The 15270-nt window shown below is 43.0% G+C and overlaps 1 protein-coding gene across 12 annotated transcripts in view; it reads right to left on the reverse strand.

The window, feature by feature from the left end:
• Nucleotides 1-15270, reverse strand: part of TLN2 (talin 2) — a 472001-nt gene that overhangs the window by 319630 nt on the left and 137101 nt on the right. The window lies entirely within an intron of this gene.

The following is a 15270-nucleotide window of genomic DNA, read 5'->3' on the forward strand; positions in this document are numbered from 1 at the left end:
GTAGGCATGTTTCAAGGGTTGTTCTGGGTCCAAATCCCAGGACAGGACCGTGACTGCCAACAGGGACAGTCATGAAGCATGTTGCAAGGGGCTGTGTTGAGCATCTGGCTGGTGGCTGGGTACAAGCATCAAATATAATCCATTTCATTTAGCTCCACACTCAGATTATTCCCAGTGAATATGACCCAAAGTAGTTTAGACTTCATTATGTAAACCTGGGTCACGCACTACCTGAGTAACACACTTACTCTAAGGCAATGATTCTCAAATTTGCTGCCTTCAGGAGACTCAGCTGATAGTCCATCTAAAATATACACATCCTGAAACCCTTCAAACTTGTGGATAAATATTCAGGGATGAAAATCAAATCCATAATAGCACTCCCATGTTTGCAAGCTGAGTGGGGAAGTCCAAAAAATAATGAAAGATGGATAAATTCAACTCAATCTAATTTTGAAGAAATATACAAGAGTTCCCACTTTGGATCAGCGGCAATGTACCCGACTAGTATCCATGAGGATGCAGGTGCGATCTCCAGCCACACTCAGTGAGCGTTGCCATGAGCTGTGGTGTAGGTCACAGATGTGGCTCAGATCCCATGTTGCTGGGGTGTAGACCGGCAGCTGAAGCTCTGAATCAACCCCTGGCCTGGGAACTTCCATATGCCATAGGTGCAGCCTTAAAAAAATGAAGGAGGGAGGAAAGAAAGAAAGGATGGAAGGGAGGGAGGGAAGGAATATATGCGGCAATACACACTATAAAGTAAGTCCAAGGACAAATAATAAAATAGGAAAAAATGGTTTACAATTCAAAAGACTTAATACATTAAGAGATCCAACAAATGGTTAAAAAATAAACCAACAAACAGAAAAAAAGGCACAAAATATGAACAATTGTCAAAAGAAATTAAGATAGTTCTTCAACAGAGTCTCAACTCCGTTACAAAAGAAATGCAAATTAAACCTATAAAAAGTCACTTTTTCATCTTTCAGAAAGACAAAGATCAGAAAGTAACAGTGTGGATCTATGAGTAGGGAGAGAGAACTCCTTTCCTCCAAACAAAGAAACGTGGGAGCTCCCTTGTGGTACAGCTGGTTAAGGATCTGGCATTGTCACTGCAGCAGCTTGGGTCACTGCTGTAGTGAAGGTTCGATCCCTGGCCCAGGAACTTCCACATGTTCTGGGTATAGCCCAAAAAAAAAAAAAAAAAATCAAAAAAGCATTCATAGCTGAATAGAAAAATAGGCAAATCCACATTACACAGAAAGAATACAAAGCAGCCACAGCCACTATAAACGGAAAAGAGAAACAGGCAGTTCTATATGTACCTGAGGGCAAACACCTACAAAATATAGAGCAAAATACTGAAAAATATGGTATGCTATCATTTGTGCCTTAAAATATATGTAGTTCTTTTATTTATTTGTTTATTTATTTATTTATTGTCTTTTTGCCTTTTCTAGGGCCGCACCCACAGCATATGGAGGTTCCCAGGTTAGGGGTTAAATCAGAGCTGTAGCCGCCAGCCTACCCCACAGCCACAGCAACTTGGGATCCAAGTCACGTCTGCAACCTACACCACAGCTCACAGCAACACCAGATCCTTAACCCACTGAGCAAGGCCAGGGATCGAACCCACAACCTCATGATTCCTAGTCAGATTTGTTAACTACTGAGCCACAACGGGAACTCCAAAATATATGTAGTTCTATATAAACACATTTGCATGCTTGTTTACATATAAATTATCTCTGGATGGACACATACAATGTGAGAGAAGGATCCTTCTAGGCAAGGAAACTCATTCCCAAGAGACAGAGGTAGAAAGGATAGTTACTTTCCCCACATATATGCCTTCCATGCATGTGGCTAGTCAAAATAATTTTAAATAAGTAAAGAAAGAATAACCAAGAGAGGCAGAGGAGGCAGGGCCTGGGGATGGGATGAGGAAGGAGAGACCAACTGAGTAAAAAGTTGGTGTGAGAGTTCTCCCCACATGTCTCTTTAGTAGTAATGCACAGTACATGTTAAAAGCTCTAGAAATGTTCTTTTGATCCTTGTAATTTCACTTCTGATAATCCATCTTGAAACACTGACAAAGTTTTCTCCATAAAGATGGACAGGAACAGATTAGGTCAATTTTGATATAGCCACTTAACAAATTATGTATCAATTTAAACTATATTTACACAGTTTAAAATAGCATTATAGGAGTTCCCGTCGTGGCTCAGTGGTTAATGAATCTGACTAGGAACCATGAGGTTGCGGGTTCGGTCCCTGCCCTTGCTCAGTGGGTTAACGATCCGGCGTTGCCGTGAGCTGTGGTGTAGGTTGCAGACGCGGCTCGGATCCCGCGTTGCTGTGGCTCTGGCGTAGGCTGGTGGCTACAGCTCTGATTCAACCCCTAGCCTGGGAACCTCCATATGCCACGGGAGCGGCCCAAGAAATAGCAACAACAACAACAACAAGACAAAAAAAACAAACAAACAAAAAATAAATAAATAAAATAAAATAGCATTATAATCTAAGCATTGCCAATATTAATTGAAAAATGCAAATATCAAACTAAATAGGATATAAACTGGTTAAAATATATCATAATTTTACTGAAGGAAAAATATACACACATGTCCATCTATAAAAAAGAAAACATTGTTCCCATTGAGGTTCAGCAGGTTAAGGATCTGACATTGCCGAAGCCGTAGCATAGGTTGCAGCCACAGCTTGAATTCAATTGCCAGAGCAGGAACTTCTATATGCTGCAAGAAGAGCAAAAAAAAAAAAAAAAAAAAAAAAGAAAAGAAAAGAAAAGAAATACACTAAAATGTTAACAGCAATTATCCCCAAGGTAAATAATATATGCACATGATATCATATTTTTGTATTTTCCACGTGATATTTTTCATAATCTGGAAAAATTAAAAACTTGATGCACACACAAAAGACTAAGAGGAAATCCATCAAAATGCTAAAGTTTCTGTGGGTTTTAGAATGAGTTTATTCTTCTGCTTTTATAACACTTTCAGTAATGACCATTTTGTTGTGGGGTTGTTTTTGTTTTTGTCGTTCTAGGGCCATACCCATGGCATATGGAGCTTCCCAGGCTAGGATTCCAGTCAGAGATGTAGCCACCAGCCAACACCACAGCCACAGCAACACTAGATCCGAGACTCGACTGCGACCTACACTACAGTTCACAGCAATGCTGGATCCTTAACCCACTGAGCTAGGCCAAGGATTGAACCTATGTCCTCATGGATGCTATCAGATTCATTTCCACTGAGCCACAATGGGAACTCTCCATTTTGTACTCTTAAAATTTAAAAAAAAAAAAAATGTTTCCCTTTGAAAAACAGGCTGGTGGTGAATCAGAACCACCAAATAAGAGCCAGCCCAGGAATTGATAGTAAAAGCCTTACGATGCTCAGCTGTACATCTCCACACAACCTCAAGTCCAAATACCATCTGTGAGAGAGAATCTTCCTGCCCCACTATGGGAATAACACGGAAGTAATTTCCTACAAAGTTCCCAGGCACACATTCATCTTTGGGACTGACTTACCACTATCTCCCCAAAGGTGTGAGGTCCTTTTTGCCCAAAACAGGCATGTTGTGGTTACTAAAATATATGTCCAGGGACCCTGCTGCCCTGCTCAAACACCTCTACCCAAGCATAGGTGACACACCGGGTAGGCTTTTCATCAAAGCACAGGCTTCCTTTAACACACACCATATAGGTCAATGGTTTCCTGTGGGAACACTGCAATTTTTATCTCCAGCCCCAGCAGTATAAGGACAAAGGTCCTGGCTCAGGACCTCCATGAGGGAAGTCACACCAACACCAGTGGGCATTCCAGGGACAGCCTAACCTTGCTCATAATTATCATCACTTCAAATGGTCTGTGGGGAAGCCAACAAAAACTCCAAATTCTACCACCAAATGCCTTCTCACAACTTCCCCAGCTGCACTAGCTATAGTATGCCCTCCTCACCTCTAACCCCCAATCCAGTCCACCCTCAGGTCCACGTGCTCAGAATTTCCCCCAGAGACCTTCCCAAGCATCAAAGAAAAACTCATGGCTCAGCGAGTGTCTTTGGTACCAAGCATGCATGTGTGTCCACACCTGTATGTGTATGTGAGTGTGTATACTATATATACACACACACACACATATACACTAACAGACCCCAAGAGCAACCGCATATTGGTGTACTTGCACACACACAAGGCTCACCTGTGTACTTAAGTCTTGCGAATGCTCCATGGTCTGACTCTTCAGTGACTCATGTACCCTGTACACACACAGGCCTGTCTGTATACACCTAAGGAACAGGACCCAGCTTCTATAACCCCTCCATGACCTCCTACACAGAAACAGAGCCTTTCCAAACTCCCCCACAGAAATAGAAAACCCTGGGGACAGGGTCTGGGAGAGAGCCAATTGGGCCAGCATCCTAAGCTGACAGAGGCCACATGAAATCTTACATTTTTGCTTCTATTTGGAAGCAGAACACCTTTAAGGCCTGTCTAGGAGAGGACAACATCTCAACTCACAGAGGGAAGGGCCCCTGGGACCGGTCAGACCACCCCAGCCCAGAGACAAGGTCTGCCATGGGGCCTAGTGCTGGCTTCATGGGGCCTCAGAGGGAACACTGAGGAGATGCAAAAGCAAAGTCCCAAGGATGCACATGTGCAAACCCGTGGTCAGAGTGCACAGGAACGACGGCTATCCACGGGCCTGTGTGCATGTCTAAGGGAAACACGCCCGTATTTCCACAGTCATCAGCAAGCAATTTCCTTAACTCCTTTGCTTATTAGCTTTGTTATCTGAGGGTATCACTCGTACAAGAAATGTACCATCTACACGACGACCACACAAGTGTCGACTCCCACTCACCGCTTCAGCCCCACTACCACCATTCACGCAAGACCACAGCCTTTAGTTATGTACCCAACGCCACACTGCAAAGAGTTCTGACAAACAGATGGTCAGAATTCCTTAGCAGGCTGGCGTGGAGGGGGTGGGGGAGCTCAAGGTGTGAACTAGAGGCTGGAGCTCCATGGCATGGAGCAGGGCAAGGGGGACAGCATCACCAGCTCAGCCCCACTGATGATCAACAGTGTCTGTGGGGATACTTCTCTCTGAAACCTGGTCTCCTCGCCCTTTATCTCCCCTAAAGGTCCTTCCAGATCAAACAGCCACAAGTCTAATAAGCAAGTGTCCCATTTCCACAAGGCATTTGATATTCTGTTTCTTGATAATATAGGGGTACAAAGTAGAAGAGTCCTAACTGGCAAGGAATGGCAGACTGCAATGAATTTGCACCCAATCCATGACACCTGAAAAGTTCAAACAATTCTAACATTTACCACATAAAACAAATTGTACTAAGCTCAAGTATAATCCTGTGAATGGCCTGAGAAGATATGACGGGTAAGGGGGGTGTCCCCAGGGACCTAGTGTGTATGACCCCATTTGAGAAGTGAACACGGGGATGTCTTCAATAAATTCTAGTAGAACAAAGCCACATAAATCTGTATGCACCACTTAACCCAGGCCAGTTTTAAATCATCTCTAAGAGACAGGTATACACTTCAGGGAGCTCTGAGAACATTCTGCACATGATCCTCACTCTGTCCAAGAAGATCCCTCCCCTAAGGTACACAAGGCTGGCTTCGGCAATTTATTAAGTAGATTAAACACCAAAAAAGCAGTATAGGGCTCTGGGAGGAGGGCAAGATCAGCAGCCAGACAGAACAGGGCAGGAGCTGCGTGACCATGGTCAAGTGATGTAGCCTCGGGTTCCTTACATCTAAGATTGGAATGGCAGCAGCATCCTCATAAAGATGTTACGACATGAATTAATGCACACAGACACTATGCTGGTAACCATGGCAATGACTACAACATGTCTCTCTCCTATCTAGCCAACTTTATGACTTGAGGTCACTGATTTGAACGCTGTGGTCCTTTTTTCCCCCTAGAGTAAGAAATGAAGAGAGGAAGATCCTTCCCAGCTTAACATCTTTTGATTCTAAATTTCTCTCTAAGAGATTCTAGACTTAGGAGATCTGTCACAAACAGTAGAAACCAACTTGAACTCCTACTGAGGATGCATATAAGGCATCTAAGAATGCAACCCAAGTGACTGCAAATTCTAAAGCCTGAACCAATGAAGCTGCAGGTGACTATGATCCCAACAGGCATCATTTACTGCCACTTACTATATGTCAGGCACACATCGGTCTAAGATACATGATTTCATCTATTCTTTCTGAGTCCACTTCCAGGTAGGTATCTGATGCTCTGGCTGCAGCTCAGGGAGGAAAATAATTGGCTTTTTTTTTTTAATTCAAGTATAGTTGATTTATAATCCTGTGTTAGTGTCAGGTGTACAGCCAGTGACTCAGTTTCTAATACCTATGTACTATATAAAACTAAGGCTTAGAGCAGGTTATGGAGTTGGAACTCACACCCATGTCTATACAGACTCTGAAGCTGCCTATAAACTATAAATCTACAACACTATAAACATGGAATACACAGTAATTCTAAACCTGTTTACCCTTAATATAGTGTTTTATATAGGTATGTATTTATGTATATTTAGGAATATATATATATATATATATATATATATATATATATTTCAGATTCTTTTCCCCCAAGTGGCTTTTATTCCCAGTGACACTGCTCTTCCTGATTCTCAAGCCCAGGACCTCCTCACTAAGTCACACCATTTCAGCAACACTCAGCTCCAACAGAAACCAAAACCGCTTCCTACACACACACACACACACACACACACACACACACACACACAGACCCAGTCCATTTAAGAAAGAGAATTTTTACTATATTAAGAGAAAATTTTGCAGTATAAAATCCTCCATTTACAAAGCTCCTATTCACAGCTCTTTGAAAGCCAGTGAGTTTAATTTATGTAGCAACAAGACATTTTCATTTCCCAGCACTGAAAAGACTATGTTATCAGGGCATAGGAATGCTGGAATTCCCATAAACAAGAAGTCCCAGGTGGTTTTAAGGGCTCTCCCTCCTAAGAGGGAGAAAGGGTAGGGATGTACGTTTATAAAATGCCTAGTTGGGAAGCATACAGTGGTTTCCATGTCAAAACACCTCCACCCTGGGATCTTCAAAAGGAAATGGGACCAGCATCCAAGCCCCACTCACCCTGGTGAGGTCCACCACAGGCTTGCTTCTCTACTGCCCTGTTGCCTGGTCGGCCCCTAGACTGAGCTCCTCCCAGCTGAGGTCTGAATGCTCAACCTAAGAAAGGAATTGAACATCTTACATCCACAGAGCACTGTACCATTTATTGGCCTTTTTGTCTTTCCCACTTAAGTGATTTTGACTTTAAGTAGTCTGCATGACATGGACTCTAAAATTTACTCAAGAATAAAGAATGCACCTTGTCACTTTTCATAAATGATTCCCTTGTCCTTAAAAATAAGTATGCTCCAGGTATGGGAGCTGTGTTTTCTACATGTCCACTCCATTAAGCTTCTATAGTCTTTTTTTTTTTTTTTTTAAAGCCACGCCCAAGGCATGCATAAGTTCTCAGGCCAGGAATTGAACCCAAGTCACAGCAGTGATAACACCAAATCCTTAAGTGCTAGGCCACCAGGGAACTGTAAGCTCCTTTATTTTTTATTGTTTTTATTGTTCGCCCAATTGACATAAATTACTAGGAAACTGGTGTTAAATTCTCCCACTATGCCATGGATTTGTCAGCATTTCCCTTTGAGATTCAGTTTGTTATTTTTTTCCTTATATAAATACACACCTATATTTAAAAAAAACAAAACTATATATTAAGGGCAAACAAGTTTAGAATTACTAAATATTCCAGACATACAGTGTTACAGATTTATAGTTTATAGGCAGCTTCAGAGTCTGTACAGATACGGGTGGGGGTCCCAACTCTACAACCTGCTCTAAAGCCTTACTTGTCTCATCCATAAAAAGCACTCATAAGCTTCTTTAAAGGACTGAGTAAGAAAAAACACATAAAAACACTTAGCATGGTGCCCCCTCTGAAGATGCTAGCTGCTGACAAAAGTGACCTGCAACTTGCCCAAGGTTGTGCAGCTATTTAGTAGTTATGGAAGCAGAACCCTCTGACCTTGTATTCATCGGGTGGCAGGATGGGGTGCAGGAGGAGGCAGGTGTGTCATGAGTGTTTACTCCAGGGCTTCAGGGTTAGGGGAGTCAGGAGAACACTACCCCCGTCCACAGCTCACTGAGGATATGAAGTCACGTGGCAGCTACACATGCCATCTGCTCCCATCTTAATGGCAAGTACCCAGTTTAGCTAGTTCTCTCTGGGATTTATTTCCCCTTGCTGCCGGCTGAGGGCTCTGTTCAAACAGCTGCACAGTGATGTACTTTATACACTTCTGGATCTGAGAAACACTTGGTATATTCAAAGTAGGCAAGAATGAGTATCCCAATTGTAGATTACTTGTGAGGGTTCAACCAGCCCTGGGATCCTTGGAATTGCATGTATATGTATACTTGGGGGTGGGGGGTGCAGGACGTGAAAATAATTTCATTCATTTCATCAGCAGCTTCCAAACCCTCTACAACATTCTCCCACCTGGGTGGGGTTAGCAAATCTCTGCTAGAGTCATATTTAAGTGCCCATCAGAGGGAGAAGACACAGCTTTCTTCTCTGGCTTTTGAACTCTGAAATTGATATTTGGGAGTCATTCTGTCCTGAAACTGTCAGCTGCAGGGAAATGAGAAAGGAAAAAAAAAAAAAAAAGGCAGAATAAACCAGCAAGGAAAGCTGCCAAACAGAAGAACATACTTAGAAAGCCTCTGAGGTTAGCAAGTCACTGATTTCCTTTAAAGTAAGAACAATTAAAACCCAACAAAACTACCACAGCTGCTGGAAGACAACTCTTGAGGAGAGGTTCTTACCTCCAGGTTCATTAGAAACTAGTAACTGCAGAAAGCCATTTTGTCTAAAACAGTGTGCAGGGTGTGCAGGAGGGCTTCAATCCAGCTGCTGCAATCTAGCACAGAGCCTCCCCCATACCAGATAGACAGCACCCTAACAACCGGACCAAATCCCATCCACAAGAACTTGATAAGCAGACCACCGCAGCTAAGAAACCAAGCCCTCAAAACCAACAGTGAAACCAACCAACTGTACAGTTTGTCAAACCCAGGAACAACAACGACGACATTTTAGCAGGATCTACTAAACAGATTATTTCTTTTTTTTTTTTTTTGTCTTTTTGCCTTTTCTAGGGCCGCACCCATGGCATATGGAGGTTCCCAGGCTAGGGGTCGAATCGGAGCTGTAGCTTCCAGCCTACGCCAGAGCTACAGCAACTCGGGATCTGAGCCACAGCTCACAGCAACGCTGGATCCTTAACCCACTGAGCAAGGCCAGGGATTGAACCCCCAACCTCATGGTTCCTGGTCGGATTCGTTAACCACTGAGCCATGACGGGAACTCCCAGATTATCTTATTTCTTGTTATGTTTCCTCTAAAAACAGAAGAAAGAGACCTCTGAAACAGAAGAAAGAGAATGTCAGCCACTTATAGACTTCCTGCTTTCTTTAAAATTGGAGCGTCACACACTATTTGTCAAACCAGTGTCAACCACTCAATTCACATGATCATAAGTGGCCCTGCAGATCCAACTCCAGGGCCTGTCACATTCCCCATCAGCCATTCTTTGCTTTCCTCAAAAACCACCGTCCAGATGTGAGACACTCAGCCACAGGGAAGAGAGACAAGAGTGGGAAGTGATCTACAGTGCAACAGAAAAAACTACAATTTTTTTTTCCCCAACAGGGAAAGCTTCAGGTGTGCTCTTTAAGCATCTTTGGCCCAGAACTCAACAGACAAGACACAACTCACTATCAATCTACATGAGGAATGGTAGTTAAAGAAAAACAGGGAGGTGGAGTTCCCCTTGTGGCTCAGCAGAAGCAAATCCAACTAGTATCTATGAGGATGCAGGTTCGATCCCCGGCTTCACTCAGTAGGTTAAAGATCCAGCATTGCCATGAACTGCAGTGTAGGTCGCAGACACAGCTTGGATCCTGTGTTGCTGTGGCTGTGGTGTAGGCCGGCAGCTCCTATTCGACCCCAAGCCTGGGAACTTTGATATGCTATGGATACAGGCCTAAAAAGAAAAAAAAAAAAAAAAAAAAAAGAGGGCAGTAAGAGATGTTAAGTTTTGGATACTCTCTCCCTCCTTCCATGCAAGAGTCTCTAATTTAACTCTTCACCCTGGCAAAGGATTAAGTCTGTAAGGATCTACACAAAACACATGCCTCTCAAAAATTAGACAACTACATACCAAATTAAAAGGTCTTCAGTAAAACAAGCTAGGGCAAGTGAAAAGACATCCATCACAGATGACTTTATAAATTGTTCAATCTCCTTCAGATTAAAAAAAAAAAAAAAAATCTTTCGGAGTTTCCGTCGTGGCACAGCAGAAACGAATCTGACCAGGAATCATGAGGTTGTGGGTTGGATCCCTGTCCTCGCTCATTGGGTTAAGGATCCAGTGTTGCCATGAGCTGTGGTGTAGGTCACAGACGTGGCTGGAATCCTGCGTTGCTGTGGCTCTGGTGTAGGCTGGCAGCTGCAGCTCCGATTCGACCCCTAGCCCGGGAACCTCCACATGCTGCCACATGGGGCCCTAAAAAGCAAATAAAATAAATTAATTAATTAAAATTAAAATTTTAAAAAATCTTTCTCATTTTATTTTCCAGCTAACAAAGGTATAACATGTTGGTAAAACAAACTCAAACTTCATTCCAGTCCCATTCCCCACCCTCCATCAAAATAATCCCTATGCACAGTTTAACAAACGTGACTCCAAGCATTTTCCATGCCAATGACAACTACCATCAACTGAACACTTGCAGTGTTCCAGGCATAGTTCTAACAGCCCACCTTCTACCATACGGCTTTTATCTTCATAAATTCCCTATGAGGTGAGTGATTCTAACCCACTTGATGGACAAGGAGACAGGCTCAGAATGGCAAGTTGTTTGCCCAAGACCACTCTCCCCCAATCCCGCTAATAAGTACAGCTTCTAAAATCACTAGATATATACGCTCTTGTTACAGCTATTAACTTCATATCGAACCTCTTAAATCGGCAATTTGCCAGTTCCCCACTTAATATCATACGTGGTCTTCTTTCCATCCACCTCCTTGGTCCCTGCACAGCAGCTACAATTTCTCTTTCAAAGAAAGACTAGGATTTATTGTTCTACTACCATGGCGGGGGAAGGCAGGCAGACATATAAGCTATTCACAATTGTGCATTTCCCATGCATTTAAGATGAGAGCTATGAGGGTTATCTGCCTAGCCACTTTAGGATGGTCTGTGTGGATATGTGCACCTGTACATGGATAAACATCACTTGGTTCTTCTTCTCCTTTCCTCTTCAGGGTCAAATTTCAGGCTCTCCCAAACAGCAGGGAGATATACATCTATCACTTCTCTTCAGAAGGGGCAAAAATACTCACAACTTTGGGAGGCAAACCACAAGATACCAGATCCCGAAAGAAATTGAATTCCTCAGTTCTTGGCTCAAAGTTCTCTTTCTTTCATCAGACATTAACTAAAGACTATGTAAATTTTTTTTTATTTTTTATTTTTTGCTTTTTTAGAGCTGTACCTGCACATTATGGAGGTTCCCAGGCTAGGGGTCCAATCAGAGCTATAGCCGCTGGCCTACACCACAGCTACAGCAACGTGGGATCCAAGCCAAGTGTGCAACCTAGACCACAGCTCATGGCAATACCAGATCCTTAACCCATTGAGCAAGGCCAGGGATCCAAACCGCAACCTCATGGTTACTAGTTGGATTCATTTCCGCTGCACCACAATGGGAACTCCTAAAGACTTTTTTTTTTAATTTCAGGAATGTCTTCTTAGAAAGACAATTGCACTTTCACAGCAACGTAACACACTCCCTTCTAGAGACTATGCTTTGTTGAGAATTATGCAGCCAATTTTATAGTCTTCAACCAAACAAAAATTAACTGCCACCAAGTACACTCCTTCCATACAATTTAAGAGACACACTTCCCTTTTTTGCATCTCTTTTGCCTCCTGGCCTGACTCTAGTGGCTGGCATACCCTGCATCAGCTTCTGAAGGTAGAAGAATACTGAAGTCATCAATTCCCAATTCTCCATTTTGTAAAAAGGCAGGCCTTCCAAGGTTAAGTGTATTTAATATGCTATCATCATCTCCTGCTAATGATTCATATTGAAAAGGCACAGGAAGCAAACTCCTTCAGTGTCTCATTTATGAGCCACTGGGGATGCAGCTTTAAGGGTGCAAGCAGTAACAGGGAGGGAAAAAAACAACCTGGCCTAGACCAAGACTTCCTTGACTTCACTCCTATTAATATTTAGAAGAAATTTACCAACTAAGTGAGAAATACTTGAACCTCACCCAAGGGGCTGGGCCAGCATCCCCAACTGTTTGGGTGATTATATAAAAAGCATAATCAGGAAAGAAGGGTTCACCTGGCTTAAAAGCCCCAGCCCTGGGGTCAGTACTGTGGTGTCTGGTGGCTGCAGACCAAGTTCATCCAGCTCTGCCAGGTATAGCTCTATGACCTTGGCCAAGATGCTTAACCAGCTAGTGTATTACAAGTACAAAGTAACAACCTCAGAATTGTTAGGAAGCTTATGAAACAACGTAATAACCTCTCACCACACTTAGAACCCTGTGTGGGACACATAAGTGCTCAATCTTTAATATCATTATCTATTTCTTCAGCAAATTACTTCCATCCTATGCACCCGAGGTCACACTAACAGTTGGTAGTTCTCTCCTGTGTACTATACTTTCCCACGCATTCTCCCATTCCAAGGTTAAGTTTATTTAATAAACCCTAATAATCAATTCATATTGTCCTCAAAACACTGCTGAAGAACCTGAGGTTCAGACACAGCTAAAATCTTACTGAACATCATGCACTAGTGACCTGATCTGAACTTGAATCTACTTATCTTCAGAAGCTCCACTTCTCCAAGCCCCATGCTCCTTCCTGTTCAGGCACCAGGAATTTAATTTTTAGTTGAAGAACCTGAGGTTCAGACATGGCTAAAATCTTACTGAACATCATGCACTAGTGACCTGATCTGAACTTGAATCTACTTATCTTCAGCAGCTCCACTTCTCCAAGCCCCATGCTCCTTCCTATTCAGGCACCAGAACTATAAAGGAGTGCTGCTAGCCAACATCTACTGAGTCCTCAGTATGTACTGGGTCCGAAGTAAATGCTTTGCATACAGGCTCGCTCTACACAATAACCTTATAGGTGGGTAAAACCATTACTCCCATTTTTCAGATGACAAAACTGAGGCTTAAATAGGTGAAGTAATATGGGCAGGGATATGAAATAACTAAGTAGGAAAGCCAGGACAGGGCTACAGTCTGTCATAATTATTTCATTAACAAGAAGAAAGAGGGAGGGAGGAAATGTTTGCTCAAGAGGTCCAGTAAACCTTTAAACCATGAAAGGAGTCTGTTCTGTAGAAGAGTTAACCCATTTGTCTTTCAGAGTGGTTAGTGTGGTAAGACACCAAGTTTCTAATTCTCTTACAGAACATTAGCAGGGAATTCTCCCTGCAGCACAGTGGGTTAAGAATCCAACTGCAGCAGCTAGGGTTGCTGCAGAGGCAAGGTTCGATCCCGGACCTGGCACATTAGGTTAAAGGATCTGGCATTGCTGCGGCAATGGCACAGGTCACAGCTGTTGCTCAAATTCAATACCTGGCCCAGGAAATTTCTTCCTCCATATGCCATAGCTATGGCCATTAAAAAAAAAAAAAAATTAGCAGTATGTGTGACTATTTTTTAAATTAGAATATAAGAGTCCTCAAACAATATCTGTAGCACAGTTATTTTTGCCTAAAAATAAAAGGCGCAAAATTAAAATGTTGGAGTGAGCAATAGTTATTCAGATTCAGTACAAAAGAGATCATTACCTCCTTTTCCTCCAGGGGCCCACATGAGAGGGGTGGGGTTAACAATCACAACCCCTAACTAATTCAAGAGGAAAACCAGCAACGATTTTGCCTGAGGTGTCTTTACTTGCTTCTGTAACAATTTAACTCAGCCACTTCCCCAAACAAAAACATGAAACATTACATTTTATTCTGACTAGAACAAGTATTTCAAATTTTACTGTGATTTTCTGTTAACAGCCTTTTGGGGTATGAAGAAAAAGAATAGAACAAATGGAGAGGAGTTGAGCATACAGAGCAGTAAAGAAGGACAGACAGACAAGAAGAGGAAAGGCAGAGGCCCAGAAGGGGGGACACTGCAGTTACCAGGGAGGAAGAAGAGGAACCAGAGCATTCAGAATACTCCGAGCTGATCACATAACCTCTTGCCATCCTTGCTTGGCTGCAAAGACATCCCCCTCCACTGCAATCTCAGCAGCTCGTTCACCCACACTCACTGCTCTTCCATGAAGCAATGCCATGAGGAGCTGCCCTTGTGGGCAATGGGAGGGCGTGGTTCTGCACAGTCTTCCCATCTCTAGCATCACAGTCAGAGCAATACCAGCACTGTGTGGTCCAAACGAAACCCACGCTTGCCTCCTCTCTACTGTCTTGCCTTTGCAAGACAACTCAGGCCCAACTTTACCAAAATAATATTCTGCCTCTTCATCCTACAGTAGCTTACCTCACCGCCTACCTGAACTCTCCCACCAACAGCTCAAGAACACCTTTCTATTATCCAAAGGATGTGAGGCACAGCTACTAAGAATGAGTGCATAGCCTAAGGAATAAGTAGTGATAAGATTTCTCATCTGTCTACCAGGGCTTTGACCAATTAAGCCAGGCAGGCAATGGCTGACAGTACCAAAGGCAGAAAGACATCAGGCTCTCAGCCCTGGGAAGAAATGAAGCAGGGGGCAGAGGTGGGCAATCTCCAGGCTGCAGCAGCTGTCTTGAAGCAAGCATGCATCCCAAGTTGAAATCAAAGGACTTGAGATAATTATAGGTCACTGACAACGCCATCCACAGAACGTGTTCCCTCCTCTAACATATAAATTTTGTCTTATTTGCAGTCAAAACAAATCTCGAGTGAAATTTAGAATTCTTCAGGCAGAGGAGCACAACTAACTTCATGTCAGCGTAATGTGATTAGGACCAAAATAAACCTACCACCCACATAAAAACACTGAGAATATAAACCAAGGAGGGCAGAAGGCTGTGTGTTATTTGCCAAGAAGAGAGAACA

This window comes from Sus scrofa, chromosome 1 (genome assembly GCF_000003025.6).
Source record: "Sus scrofa isolate TJ Tabasco breed Duroc chromosome 1, Sscrofa11.1, whole genome shotgun sequence".
Taxonomy (NCBI): Eukaryota; Metazoa; Chordata; class Mammalia; order Artiodactyla; family Suidae; genus Sus; species Sus scrofa.